A 13,784-nucleotide genomic window follows, 5' to 3' on the forward strand; every position below is an offset into this window, starting at 1 on the left:
GTTTTAGTATGCACGGGAGATTTATTTGCTGTTTTCTGGACAGAGTTTAAAAGGAGAGACGTCAGGAGAAAAACCAAACAGGAAATTCCAGATCTGACAAGGGTCCATCCTGGGGATCGGAAAGTGGTCAGCTCAACATGCTTCAGGAAGCTCCCAGAGATCCTGCAGGACGCAGCCTGAGCACAAACTGCTTCCCCTCAGCCCCCAAACGCAAATAGATGATACAGGTCCTGGAGGAGAAGGACGGACACCCCTCCCACTATTTCTATTCCGCCAAGTACGAGACCCAGAGACCTCACACCAAGAGGCAAGCAGCCGGTGAGCACAGGCTGCTGAACACGGCCAACATCCACAGCTCCCAGGTTTGCTGCAGCCTGGGGTTCTCCCTTATGCTGCAATCCTAATGGAGCCTGTTGGGCAAAATGAGCCTTTCTAGGGGTTACAGACCTATGAGCTTAGGTCCCCAAAACGCTACTGTTATGAGCTGGAGCACTACAATGCAGACCGCAGATCAGTAAGAGATTGCCAGTTCAGCTGCAAGCCTACCAAGAATTCTGCGTGCAAGGATGCATCTCTATAGTCTTCTTCCTATAGAGAAATGCTGGGCAAGCCAAATGGGATAAAACACCCACAGAAATTAAAACCCTACTACCTCATCTGCAATAGTGGTTTTCAACCTTTGAACAGATTTCCTTCTACATACAGATAAAAAACATACAACCAAAAACAACTCGGGGTCAAAACTGTAAAAGCAGAGAACTCCACATTTTTAGGATCAACAAACCACTGGTACTCTAGATCCGTGGTTATCAATGCCATGGAGGAACTTCTACATAGAATTCTATCTTCCACCAACCAAATGTAAGCATGCTTGTGTACATACAAATAGATGTGGTTTTTTTAAGCTCTCTTGGTTTGAGAAGTCCATTCACATTAACAGCCTGCTACTGCCCTTTGTCTCTTTCAGAGACTATTAGTGTTTTGACAACCTAAAATGCTACCTAAACATTAAATATTGTAATTATACTTTGAAACTTTTTCCAGTACTTTCTAGCTTGATCTGAGTCCATGAGATACGGCAGACTCCTGAGAGCTTCTTTAGAGCAGTGTACCTGTAACACAGGCACACCTTGCATGCAACTGCGCCAGCACCTTGCTGCTGCACAGATGTGCAACTCTTACTTAACTAAGGAAAGAGAAAGAAAAGTATGGAAAGAACTAAACATTTGTCAGAGAATGCCTCATCAGTTGCAAAGCTGGTAACACACGACAGAAGTACAGAATGAAGTATCTGAACTAGTTCAAGCAAAAGAAAACGCAGCAACGTTAAATGGCCTCTCTCATCTTCCTGCTTTCATTATCTACCAGCTTATTTTCCCTCAGTACCAGCAGCCATCCCTCCTTTTCCTGGTTTGCTTGCAAGTCTCGACCTCTTTTCCCTTCATACCGTTTCCTACGTAACTATGTATATGGAATGACAGACGCGTGTGCTTACAACACATGAATTTATATGCCTTCACTTTCTCCAAGCCCTTCTTCATCCACAATAACGTAAATGCCTAAGTCCTGTGATATTACAGATCAACATTAATAACAGTATGTTAGATGGGTCCCTCTAGGTGTGAAAAGGATCTCTCTCACCTATCCCCCAAATACTGCTCTTCCCTTTGGGGCTACCCCTGCCTGCGCTCAGGAGTACACGCCACGCATGCTTCTGGCTAGCAGCTGTTGAACAGCTTCTGATGCCCTTTCCCCTGTGCTGCTGAGCCTCCCGCTGCAGAGGAAAGCAAAAGCTCCCCCTGCTAGCACCAGAAAGCACTCCAGCATTCAGAGGGAGGCATCTTCTGTTTTGTCCTCACCCCTGCATCAGGGATAACGCTCCCCAGCACCCAAACACTATTCCAGCGTTGTGGGAATCAGAAGTGGAATAATTGGACAAAAGCAAGCCTGACCTTCTTTCTCACACTGCTGACCACCAGATTTGGATTCTGGACATCCCCACCTGAAGGTATCTGGGCAGTTTTCCATTCTATTTTACTTCAGGTGAAACTTGAGAAAAAGTATTTACTGCTACTTGTGAAGCCAGAAAGTAGCAGTTCTCAAAGCAAGCGCAGAGCAGCTGCCTACAGAGGGACACAGAGACACAAGGGTTTTACGATCCAAAGTGTTTGTACACACAGCTTTATAGCATTTCCAGTTCCCACCTTCCTTGGACCTTATGCCATGCACAGCTATCTGTGTGGCTGCATTGGGAATAAACAGCAGCTTGATCTGCAATAGAAATAACCTGGTGTGCTGAATGGAATAAGAAAGGAATACCTTGATTCTGTTGACAAAAGGCTCACTCATCCCAGACACCGTTTTGCTTACCTTAGCTAAAATGATGTTTTAACAGTGCCTTGTAACAGCTCTTGCTTACTAGCTCTTTCCCACTAAACATGTCTTTAGCTATGCGTTTTCTTCAAATTGATACCAGATTCTTCTGTAATGAAGCTGCATATTCATCCTTCCACAACATGACATATCCTCTCCTCCTAACTGCTACCTTTGTATTGACAACTGCGATCCAAATCAAACTGAAACATTCGTATTGGGTGAAAACTGAGTAAAATGAGAAACTCTATAAGCCTTGTATTTCTGCCAAGAAAAGTTTTGGGAATATCTGCGCAGACTTCAAAACACAACGTGGAACAAGAGTACCCCAATTTCAAAACACCTCGACAAAAAGCATTCAGTTTGCCAGCCTGCACAAAAATTCCCTGCCGTTAAATAAGTAAAAATCCGAAAATCAAATAAATAAATTAGAAAAAGAAATCATCATTAAGAAGACGGTAAAATAGCAAAGCACAGCTAGCTCCCCAGGAACCGTGCACAGACAACACACAACATGAATCTGAGCATCTCCATTATCAAGAACTCTTGATTGGCAGAAAGATGCCTGACTGACAATTGGGCCAAAAGGGTTAGCAGGGCTGATGGGGCGGGAGGGTTAACAGCCTGATTGTAAAATCAATGTAATAAATGCTTGGTAAGTTACAGGAACATGCGGGAAGAGAAGGCCGCGATTGATAAAGGACTGCGGCTTTGATGCTGCACTGGGGACTTGTTTATTGACAAGAAAGCCAATCTCTTCTCCGAGCCAGGCCAGGCCAGGCAAACCTGCAAGCGCTTACCAATTAATTGGTGGGCTTTTCTGCCTTGGGTTGCTTTAACATGTCTCCCCCCACTCCCAGTTAACCAGCTCAGGAGGTGCTGCTCTAAAGGAATCTTTTCTCTGTTTGCTCGGCGTGTAGCCCTGTTGGGGCAGGTGGGAAACGCCACCGTCAGAACACGGCCTGCCTGCTCCGTGCAGAGCCCCCAGGCACGTGCCAAGCCCCTTTCAAACCCAGCGTCATCTCCAGAGCTATTCCTAAAGAACGATGCTGAAGGAGGAAAAGGCGCAGATTTGTTTCCATTCACACACGAACTGTAGGTATCATCCCTTTAAACTGAAAGGGGCAATTTCCTTGTTAATGCAAACTAGGCCTTCTGCTGGAGCACAGTGTGGTCCACTACCAGGGGCCCTGCAGCCTCCTCTGAGGCCTTCCCTAAATGACCCAGAGGGGACGCAGAGAGCTGGCGAGGACAGACCAACCCCTGCGCGCTCCACACCTCCCCATCCTCTCCCCGGCCCCCCGCCCTCTTTGCTCTGTTTATCAGCCAGTCAATAAGAAAAGGTAGTTCTTACTTAAGGAGGCAGAAGTCAACTCGTCAGGTCGATCAGCACTCTGTCTGTAAACATGGTTTCCCGTAAAATCAATGAACTCCAGTTACAGAGAGAACAGCCTGAGCGCCAGAGACTCCCCGTGCCCCCGCCGCGGGGAAGGGCTCTCCCTCGCTCCCTTCTCCAGCCTCGTGTCCCACGGCTGCTCCACGCAGCTTGCAGCCGCCCAGGGCTCCCATCGCTGCGCTCGCCGTGCCTCCCGCAGGCAGCGCACCCAACCCCGCAGCATCGCTGCGCCTCGCACCCTTCGGAGGTTTGGGACCCGCTGGGACGGCTCTCCCAGGCGCAGGCAGCAGCAGGCAGGGAGTTCCTACCAGGGCAGGAGCAGCAGCCACAGCGGCCCAGAGCTGAACCGCAGCTGCAGGGCCCGGCGTGCCCAGAAGCACTGCGCTGTGCCCCACGTTTTCATCGGGAGTTTCTACCGACCACGGCTGCTCCGTCTGCAGCCATGCTCTGTCCGGAGCACAAGTGAGGTCGACCCCCGCTGCTCCCCGTCACCTCCTTGCAGCTCGCCGTTTTGCTCTCCACACAACCAGAACTGCCATCTTACAGCAACGCTTCCACCGCCGAGGAGCCGACTGCAGCTCGCGGGGCAGCCCCCAGCCCGCGACGCCGCGCATCTTCCTCCCCAGCGCGGCGGCGGCACAGGGAAGGGAGAGCGGGAGGGAGGAGGGGGCTCCTGCTGTTGCCCAGGCTTCCCGAGAATTAAATATGAACAGCCGTGCTGTGTAATTTTAAATTGTTAATTAGCACAGGGTTAATTAGGCGGCCCTTTCACAAGAGGCTGTTTGGCAGTAAACCAAGACTGGAAGCAATGAGGAAGGAGGAAAACAAAAGGAGAAAGAGACAGTGAGAAACTGTTCCCTCAGCTAATGACCCACATGGCACCATGAAAAAAGGGTGCTGAGGACAGGGAAAAGATACAAGCAGATGCATTACATCCATGGCCATTACCCTGGAAGATACCCAGCAAGGCACCCCACCCCCTGCCTATTCCCACAGCCCACACGGTGCGGAGAAGTGCTCAACCTTGTAATGAGCAGGGTCTGCTCCTTCAGAGCATCCTGGCAAGCAGCAGAGCCTCACAAATTCCAGCCAGCTTTTGATTTTTAAGCTTTATGCCATGGCCTCACAAAAGACAAGGCTTATGCAAACGCTTACAGTCAGCAACTGGACCCGAGTGCTTCCTGTTGCAGAGAACTGCACAACGGCCTCTAAACTTTGCAAATACACACCTACCTGTTGTGCCAACAGACGCTCTATAAATCAATACCATAAACACAGGCTGAGAGACTACCCTAGATTAGCTCTAGCACAGGTGCTGGTGATTCGCAGGGGAAGAGGAAAGGGTCAGAGGCAAGAGCACAAAGAAAGCGCAGGGACTGAGAGTAGCCTCGGAAGCTCTGTGCACACCCCTCCTTACTTGCTCATTGTGGCGTTTTAAGATGTCTCAGAAGGGCACAGCATGGCAAGATGCTAATGTTCGGGTCGGCCAAGAAGCACCTGACTCAGGAATGGCACAGGATGGCACTGGTTACAGCCTAAAAAGCTAGGGGTGGACATGCTACTGAGTAGCCAAATAGCCGTGTAATCCCTAAGTCCAGGTCCGCTCAAAGCTTAATGCTCCTGGGAACAGAAAGCCTGGGAGGGGGGAGAAGGCGGTTACCCAATCCGTCTGGAGTGGTGACACAACGAACCCGGAGCATCAAAGCCTTCTGCGTCACTTCCCAGCACCTGGCGTGCTACAAAGCACTCTTGTAACACTTAGGAAATTGCATGTGGAAAAACATGATAAAAATCATTACCTAGAATCAAGAATTCAAAAACTAAGGAAAAACAGAACGTATGTTGTTGCCAAAGCAACTTTAATTTTGCTCCTCTATACATATGCATTATGACACTGCCTTTAATTACATGATCACACACTGCCTCACTTAGTAAGGAGAATGGTCACAAACCAGGGTAAAATAAAGTTGTGTGAGCATGTTGTCACTTTATGAGATTTATACAGTAGCTGTTATCACACAAATACGTGGAAAGTCACTTCCTAGAATAGAAAGATCTTTTTCAATTTCCTAAGCAACAAGGGCTGGATATTGGAGCTTGGTGGCAACACAGAGATAGCTTCAATTCCCAGCTTCAACAAAATGCGTTACGTTCTAACATACAGAAGATACGCGTGCCAGCTCTTTCATATTCATTAAGGTACCAGAAAGGTTGGTAAGTATTATTACTATGCAGGGAAATGTTGACCAGTCTGCAACGTTACTTGAAATATTAGGATAAAATGGTATAAATGAGCCAAAAATTATGTACAACAGTGAATGCGGATGCATGGCTTGAAGAATGATTTCTAGCTATGTTTTTTTTGTCCACATTTTACAATGTCAGTGCTCTGAGATTCTTCTTAAGGAATTCCTAACAAGAGGACTGAAAATAATGATATTTATTTGCTGAGTTCAATGCTTTAAAAAGAAGTTTTAAGCTCGTTTCCCTTTTTCACATATTAAGATGCATCTTGCGTGTTTCCAAGCAAGACAAAGCTGTGTTTTGGTATACACCTGATCGCAGTGGAGTTGCCTCATCAACAAATGAGTTTTGCTGAATATTCACAACGAGGTGCCGGCCCTGCCAAATCCTGAACAAACTCTCTATCTAGCCTTCTTCCTCATCTGAGGTTTGGGTTTACCAACCAAAAGCGTTCAAGCTCAGCTCTGAAACTCCTGGAGTTTCTCTGCAGACGCTGCTCAGCACTGCTGTTTCTATCTGGACACACGTCCGTGCCCACGCACCAGGAAGCCAGCAGACGTGCCCCTTGGTGGAAGAAGGGTCCAACCAACATCGACCCGCAGGTTCAAATACCTGATGACAGGAGTCCTGGTGCTGCGAGTACTCACGAACCAGCTCACTATCCTGCCAAAGCCCAGAGTCCGCATGCTTCTGCAGGAGTCCCTGTGAACACCACACGTTCTCCTTTCTAAGCGATTCTAACCAGCTGGTCCTGAAGGGCACAAGGTCCCCAGGAAGGATGAGGGAGGACACGGTGGCCTACGGAAAGGCGAGATTCATCAGGCACCTCAAAAGGACAGGACGGTCTTCTCCCTGCAGGAAGACAACCACACGGCGGGCTCGCCTTTGGCAGCCGACAGAGCTCCAGAACTGGCGTGCTGACAACACAAACCGGCGCTGCACTGCGCACGCTCGTTAACGCGGCAGAGAATACGAGCGCTCTCTTACACACAGGCTCACATGCATAAGCACAGCAAGTTCCTCAGATCTTCACAGGATCATTAGCATAAACAGCTTTTCAAGCAGCAGGAAGCAAAGGAAATGCTGAACAAAACAGGACTGAAAGCTGTAGGGCTCAAGCACTTGGCATGAAACTAAGAGAAAGGGTCTCCTTGAGAAGGTGAACCTTCTGCATTATCCACATTTTTTCCTCTGTCCTTCACACCAGCTAAAGTTGAGCCAATGAGAGAAATGCAAGGTTCAGGGAGCTTTTCAGAAAACATTTTGTTATGAACTATTATTCCAAGTTTGCTGATCCCTTTGAGCCAGCTACTGTACTACACACAAAAATATTTATATAATCACCAACCCGCTGCCATTGAGAACAGAGTAATCCAGAGGAGTGCCAGAGGGTTTTAAGTGAGCAGCTGGGGAAAAGAGCGTTTATTCCTCCAGAGGCACACTTTGGAGCAAAAGTATTTTGCAGTGGAGGTAGACTAGCTTAAGTCGCATTTCTCTACAAAACAAAGTAAAACACTTGCTTAGTTTATAAGCGACGTGTCATTTTCATGCTCCCAGGACACGGAGCTTGTTTTCCATGTCCTGCACGAACCTCCCTTCTCTTATGTCAGACATGACAGAAGTTTCAGATTGTGTTCCCACATTGGTTTGTTTTAAAACACTGCGCATTCCTTGATTCTTCAGTTGTGCAATTTACCCCTTTGCTCTAAAACCCCAACGTTTCTTGTCAAATGTCATTTCCAGACTCTGTTGCTGAATAAATAGCTACACTTGCATCTGGTTCACATATTCAGCGCAGTGTTGTTGACCTAACTCCAAAATTAACCAAAGAGCTATTGGGGACAGGCTGCTTCACTCAGTTGCACGGACTCCACAGTTCCTCAAATCCCATTCTTAGCGAAAGTGGTCTCACTGTTCCTTTTGCTGCAGTCTGAAGCTTGCCTTTTTTTGCCCCTCCTTCATCTTTATCCTAGTAACCTGTCCGATAAGAGCTGTCACAGCTCCTCTGTGGCCCCCTGTCCCTCACCACAAAGTGCAGTTACACCCAGCAAGACCATGCACTAGGTAACACCTACACTCATCCAACCCACAGAGATGCCCTGAATTAAAACTTGAGTTTTAAACACCAACTTTGATAGTTCATATGTATTTAAATCACCAGATCACTGCCACAGTGTAGCATGTATAGTAAGACTACAGGATGCAAACCAGAGCAGCGACTCCTGAAAGTGAGAAATTCCAGCTGGCTTCTGTGGCTTTGCTGACCCTCTCCCCTCCTTCCAGTTACTCGATGTGCTGGGCAGTCCCACCCAGTAAGAAACTGGAGGCATTTGCACTGCTGTACAGAGAGCTGACTCTTATAAACCACCACAGCCAAACTCCAACCAGGCCCTCAACAGGACTTCAAAAGCAGACAGAGCCAGCCTCAGATGGCCCAGCCTGGAAAGCCAAGGCTGTGCTGTCAGACAGCACCCTCCTAGCAATACTCTTCACAGCACACAGCCTGCAGACTCTCATGCCTAGCAAGAAGCCCTGCCAGCGCTCCTTCCTTTCTGCTCTTTTACCCAAACAACATATGTGTTCCAGACTAGTGTCAAGGGCCAAACAGAGGGTAAGAGTTAGACTCATAAGTCATGCCGATCTTCTCTGCCAGGGCTCAGATCCAGTCCTTGTTAGGAAACAGACGCGCTGCCTGGTCCCGGGCTCGGTCACTCCTTCCCACCCCTCGGGAAAGCCTGTGCTTTGCACCACCAGAGCACGCTCAGAGACAGGACCTCAGCATTAGGTCATTCAGGAACCATCCCGCTCGCTACCTCGACAAACACCGCCGCTGCCCGATCTGTTAGCGCTGAATCACACGCTGCTGTTGCGAAGCCCCATTGCAAAGGTCACAAGCACATGTGCTCAGACGCGCTGCCAGCGTTTTGGCACGGAGTACGTTTTACTGGTCACAGTCACAGTGCTGCGACGGAACCTTCGGAAATAAATAAATAGAGTCCTAAAACAGGTGAAGAAATCTGCCAGTACGCTTGGGAAAGCTTCTCAGGTAGACTGTATTTTATGCCAACTTTTAGCAGATCAGAGAGGTCCAGGAGGTCCCAGGTTCCCACAAAGAGAGCATCTGCACACTCACCTGCTTACAAAACACTGCCCTGTTCTAGACTCCAGGTACAGCGTGAGGATTTTCTTTATCTGGTCAAAATAAACCCTTCTGATTGCAGCAACCAACGGGCGTCAATAACTACACGCCACTCAACAGGCTCAAAGTCTCAAGTTCATGCTCTCTAGGTCCACAGAATGCAGCCACTCTATCAGCAGCTACATCCCTGTAACACTTTAGAACAAACACATCTCTTGTGAAAGTTTAACTGTCTCACAAGGGAGAACTGACACGGATTCAGACAAATACAAGTTCCAAAGCACATGCCCAATGGGTCTGTACAGACTCCCAAACCCAGGTACAGAGGCATCACGGCACACCCCCGTAGGACCAGGCATCCTCACAGCTGTCACTTCAGGGTGGGGAAGGAACTTGCTACACGTGCTTTGAGACCTCCAGGACTGAAAGCGTTACTCTGATGCTTGCCCTCTTGCTAATTGTGGGTTTTATTTTTATTTCCTATTACCCTCTTGCACGCCTGATGAGATTATCTTACCGGAACTGACACAGCTGGAGGCTGTAGCCATACATGGAGCCTCTCAGGAGGCAATGCAATTTTATTTTCATTGATCAGAAATCAGCAGGGCAGTAAATGATGGGAAATTCCATTAGGAGAAATACTGGGCCATGAGACTCAACTATCTAGGTACACCCAAATCCCACAAAGTCCTGTCTTAAAGTCCCATCTGGATCCTGACATAGTCATCTTTCTTCCTCCCAAAATGGAGTAAGCTACTAACCTGATATTCTTAATCGCTGACTGCTCTGCTAGAAGCTGAGGCAATGCTGTCAAAACACCCCCAAGGGTTCACTTAGTTGAAACAAAGTCTTTGGTACACACGGCAGCATTTAGCTCTCCCAGCTCAGCCTTGCTGGCTGCTGCAGGATCAATGGGGTTTTACGAGCACACGTCCTATTCCGCAGCCACCAGATAGCATTTGCTGTCAGAGGTCAGGTAAGTACGAGATGTGACAGCACACCCATGAATTACCCAATTCTCGGGTAGTCCCAGCAGACCCAGAAGCAGCTGAGGGCATGCCCAGCACACACTCCCATTTCAGTCCCATTCTGAGCCCAGGACCTGGCAAAGCACTACAACCTCACTGAAGAAAGAGCAGTCTTCTTCAAGGACAGCACCCACAGTGCATGCACTACTTTGGTGAAACCCCTTCCAACAACGCACTACAAAATGCTGTTACATGCCCACGCTGATTTTAGCCCAAACCACGAATCACATTTCAATCCTTCTATTTTAAAATACCACGTATGCAGATTTTTTGTGTTCAATTTCACATTCCCGGATTAAAATCCTACCATCAAGCATCTCCAAATAAAAGCTCTTTTTGACCCTGCCCACTGTTAAATTTCTGCGAACATCTAGGTTGAAACCCAAGTCTTTTGCCTCCTGCAGCAGGACAGCCAACCCCACCAGGAGAGCACGGGTTAACAGAAGCTGACCGCAGCACAGTTGTTAAGGTAATCAATACCAGTGAGATACTAAAGCAGCATAAGCCACATTATTGATTGCCAAGCAGATGATAAAACTGTTTATTATGATAATTGCAGGGTGCCTGCAAGATGCTTCTAGCGCTGTCTTGAGCTTTTTACAAAAATAAGCATTGCCAGGTCTTAATCTTCTGTCTGAGGACCTCCTGAACCCTGGTAAAAGTCCTCCACACTCTGCTATTCCAGAGCACTAACCCTGGGCTACCTTCACCTCCAAGCTCCTGCTCGGATGGAGAAGGTCACATTGCTAGAGGTAGTCCCTGAACTATTTATCACGCGCACACCCTGTATCATGATACCACTCTTACAGGCACAGACCTATGCTCACCTTTCTCTTGAGCAACCCCTCCCAGGGAAGGAAGAGAAATACCAAAAACTCTAACTTCAGTTCTCAATCCTCCCTCTGATCAGCTAAAAATCAAAACTCCTAAATTTCCCACTTCAAAAGATTTTCTTCAGTATTTCAATAATTTTTTTCTTTAGACTTTCCGGTTTATCTACCTACTTTTTAGGAAGTTTAACAGAATTCTCCCCTCCAGGGCTGAAATTATTGTGCGATACATTAAGAATTTTTTTTAGATAACCGAACTCCAGATATATTCAGTTTGGGAGATTCACCTCTGTGTGACATTGGGTATATGTGCGTGCAGGCCATACCACAAGGAAGATGACAGCAACTCGGCACCAGGTGCCTGCAAGATGAGCAGCTTATCTACCAGGAAAAAGTAAGACAACACTACAGATACCAAAAAGCTTCTCCTGAACTAAACACAATAACATGTACCAACTGGCCTACAGAAAATAAGCAAAATGTAAACTGCCTGACTGCATCTCCTCTGGCAAAAGCATCTCTTACTTCAACAACAGGAGCAGGAATGGAAACTATAACATAACTGGGCTCCATGCTAACACTGCTATCAAATCACAGCTGAAAATGAGTTTTAACAAGGACTGAAGCTCCAGGGTTCTGTCAGCAGCTCTACGGGAACTAATTATGAAGCACAGGTCCCATTATCTCCCAGTATGGACAAGGCTCTGACAGCTTCATTTAGGTATTAACCCGAAGGCCCATATGCTACGGGCTGCACGCGGTACTCGGCGCAGAACTCCACTATTCTGGCTAGCTGCTTTCAGGCAAGCAGGTCACTTTCTCTAAGTAAGCCGAGTCTATATTTGCAAAATAGACTTCATGCCAGTCAAGGCAGTCTTACTATGGACTGGCCTCAACCTGTATCACACCACTGATGGTGCTTCTAGATAATGTTCTAGCTCTTTCTTCCTCCTCCTCACATCTTCTCCCATCACCACTGGGATGACCTCCCTGCTCCCTGGCACCTCCCTGCCCCAGGCCCCCTATTCCCTGGTGCCTCTCCCCAGCCCTTTCTCCCCCCCACTCCCCTCTTTTTAAAGGCTGCCACAAGCACAGTCAGAGAAGGATACACGAACTGCGGAAAGCCACGTTCTTCAGCACCAAAACCAGAACATTATACAACCCTCTCACCCTTCCATCGCTGAAGCACCCTTCTGTCTAGGCTGGTCTTCCCCATGCACATCTGTATCAAAAGAAACTGGTGAGGAAGGTATTTTACTTCTCCAGCTTGCTTGCAGAGCAGGTAAAAGGTTAATGGTGGAATTGACAATGTGATCAAACTGGCACTTCAATGAGCAAACAGGTCACAGCACACAGACGCTGCCTTAGAGACTGGAGACTTGGCCAAGAGCTTCTAAAATTTGTCCCCGCTCACCCCCAAGCACTGCTGACAGGCCACAGAACCTCACGAAACTCATCACAGAGGTCTCAGAGGGTTGAGGCTGCTCTTTCTTATCAGCAATCCTGAAGATAAGCAAGACCAAAACAATCCTTTATAATTAGAGTCTAACGAACTGGAGTAGATAACCCTCCCCATCATTCCTATAAAGGGCCAGCCATTACTATTCCCTTTCCCCCAAGGGCCAGAAGGAGCAGAAGAGTCAACTTGCAGCCAGCACCAAGCACCAGTGTGTCAGGTTCCCCAAGACAAGGCGTTCTTTGTTTTTCTTAGGAAACCCACTATTATTTACAGCCGACCCCAGCTTCACACCAGCCCACAGCTGCAAGCCTTCTGAAAGCTGACTTCTCCATCTGAAGTACTAACACACAGCTCTACACGTAACGCGTCTTGTTTTATCAACACTTCTCCACCCCAGAGTGAGCAAAACCTCCCCTTTATACGGCAGTTGGCTGATCGCGAGGCATGATCCACAGAGCCAGAACCCCGCAGGTCCTCCCTGGGAAACATGCTGAGCCCCACTGACCGTATTCACCAAGACACACGGCGGAAGCACTTCCCGAAGGCATGCTTGGATTTTTATTTCCTCTGTTCTAGAACAATATTCTGTAAAACAGTTCTTGTTTCGTAAACAACTTCGTTCTGCTCCTCCATGCAATCAGAGGAAATGGGGGACATTCTAACAACGGACGGAGCACCCGAACAGCTTAAAGTCAAGGAGGGACAAGCAACAAGTACGTCTCCTGCCACCTACTGAAAGCTCTACAAAAGATACCAACTTTCACACCCTTTCTGGCAGTAAGAAAAGGCTGTCCTGCAGCACACGAGGACAAGCCAGACGACAGTCTCGAAGATGACTACGGAACAGCAGCCCTTCCCTCAGACACCCACCGTCTCCCTCTACAGCCTGGGAAGGTCACCAGATTGACAAAAACCAGGCAATGGGAGGAACAGATCTATTTTCTTAAGACAAAACAAAAAACTAACAGCAGCCAAAAACAGTCAACAAAATTCCAAGTGGTCTTCTGTACCTTCTGTCTTGCTAATACCTCTGTGCTCAGAAATCGGGACCGCGAGGTACTCAGCTGACTCTGCTGTGGATCAAGCAATGCTCGTCCCTCATTGCCTTCAACATTGTTCATTGCTCATTCTGTAGCGGCACCTGAAGACTCCAGCGGCGCCGGGCTACCCGCGCCCAGAAGCGGCCCTCCTGCCGCCGCGCGCCCCAGGCTCGGGGCGCTCACAGCCCCCTCGGCACCCACCCCTCCGCGGCCGGCGCCGAGAGGCAGCAGCTCTGCCAGCCCCCGCGAGCTTTCTCCTGCGCCTCCCGACTTAC

At 48.2% G+C, this 13,784-nt stretch overlaps 1 protein-coding gene across 13 annotated transcripts in view; it reads right to left on the reverse strand.

Moving 5' to 3' along the window:
* ZFHX3 (zinc finger homeobox 3) overlaps positions 1–13,784 on the reverse strand; it is a 618,952-nt gene that overhangs the window by 115,308 nt on the left and 489,860 nt on the right. The window lies entirely within an intron of this gene.

The sequence above is a fragment of the Anser brachyrhynchus genome (genome assembly GCF_964034855.1).
Source record: "Anser brachyrhynchus genome assembly, chromosome: 12".
NCBI lineage: Eukaryota > Metazoa > Chordata > Aves > Anseriformes > Anatidae > Anser > Anser brachyrhynchus.